This window comes from Mirounga leonina, unplaced genomic scaffold, assembly GCF_011800145.1.
Source record: "Mirounga leonina isolate KUSES-001 unplaced genomic scaffold, KU_Mleo_1.0 Mir_170, whole genome shotgun sequence".
NCBI classification, from domain to species: Eukaryota; Metazoa; Chordata; class Mammalia; order Carnivora; family Phocidae; genus Mirounga; species Mirounga leonina.
In genome coordinates, this window is record NW_023270433.1 from 40,229,996 (window position 1) to 40,231,824 (window position 1,829).

Consider the following 1,829-nt stretch of genomic DNA (forward strand, 5'->3'; position numbering starts at 1 on the left):
CACAAATGCATGGTTCAGGATCAGAGGATTTTTTAGAAAGAGATATCATTCTATGCTTATAGCTATCCCATTGGATTTCATCCACTGATCTTAAATCAAATTTATGTTTCAATCCTTTCTTCCCTTAGGAAATCGTTCCCTATCCCCACACTCCCAGAGCTCTGCTCAATAACTCATGTAAATAATCACTTTGAAGGCCCCACAACCATCGCCAGTTCTCCAGGTGTAGCAAAATGTACCAAAAGTCTGGGGTAGGCTCAGATAAATCTCAATAATGGATCAAAACAGGATAAGTCACTGCCATACGGTAGCTGAAGGGGGCTGGGGACTGAAGAGAGAGTGGAGAGAGGAGGAAGAAGCCTGGAAGACCTCACAAGCGCTTATTAGAAACTTGTAGGAATCATATCAGAGCCTATAACATCAAGAGAAGTAAGAAAATAATAAGAAGGATCTGTTTTCCATGGATAGCTTGTACTACTTACTATTCTGTCCTGAGAATAGACCCAATGTTCATAACACATAAATCACTAGCATTTCAGAGAAGAGAGTGGTTATCACCCAAGTGGTGAGGTGACATTGAAGTTTCAGGAAGACTATGTGTTCTAAGCTGCGTCTTGACCCATAAATTCCCTACACCAACTGGTAACCAGACACATGTGTCAATTTCTAAAAGACAAATGTAGATGACCCCTAAAAAGATGGCTTTATGTCAATGACCTAGACTGTCCATCTCTACTAACTTTTCCAACTATCTCATGAGGGTCATATATGGGTAGTCAAGCTTTCCACAAAGAAATAAAGTTTGACAAATCTTCCCATACTACTATGTTTCCAAATAAAAGATCCATTTTCTGAAGAAAGCAACTAGAATTTATACGCAAACATAATTTTTAGAAAATTACTTTGGAGTAGATATGGAGCTTTGCACAGTGGTAGTATCGTAGCCAATGAGGTTTATCCGAGGCGCGATTATTGCTAATTGGAGTAGATATGGATGTGAATTTATTCTGTTGAGTCATATTTACCTGCTCTCATCTTTAACACTGGTCATGATGCTGCATTTCAATGGTGTAAACCATAAAACAGTTAAAAGGCATTAAGATTTACTCCCCATGATACTCCTAGGGAAATTTTGTAATAATCCTGTTGAGGTTGTTTTCATACCTAGAGTTTATTTATTTGTTTGACTTCTAAATGGATACACTTACTTAGCTCAGGCTTCACAACATTACATCATTGGACAAAAGTCCATAGAAAAATGTGGCACCAATGACAGGAACATATAGAACAATTTGAGATTGTGAAATAATCTGTCAATTAAGAGGTTCATTTATAAGCACGGAAAACCCACCACAAAGTGGCTTAAAAGGTGGCTGGGTGATAGACATTGGGGAGGGTATGTGCTATGGTGAGCTCTGTGAATTGTGTAAGACTGGTTGAATCACAGACCTGTACCTCTGAAACAAGTAATACATTATATGTTTAAAAAAAAAAGAAGAAGAATATAGCAGGAAGGGAAAAATGAAGGGGGGGGAATCAGAGGGGAAGATGAAACAAACTGAGGGTTCTAGAGGGGGGGGGGATGGATAAGCCTGGTGCTGGGTATTAAAGAGGGCACGTACTGAATGGAGCACTGGGTGTTATATGCAAACAATGAATCATGGAACACTACATCAAAAACTAATGATGTGATGTATGGTGATTAACATAACATAATAAAATTTTAAAAAATAAAATAAATAAAAAAAAAAAAAGGCACTAATTGGCTGTAGTAAGTAGAAACAAAAAGAGACCAAGCTTTAGACTTGATTTGATTCAGGGCAACACAA

General features: G+C 37.8%; 1 pseudogene; it reads left to right on the forward strand.

Moving 5' to 3' along the window:
* Positions 1 to 918: 918 nt before the first annotated feature.
* Positions 919 to 1,154, forward strand: LOC118018270 (annotated as a pseudogene).
* The last annotated feature ends 675 nt before the right edge of the window (positions 1,155 to 1,829 follow it).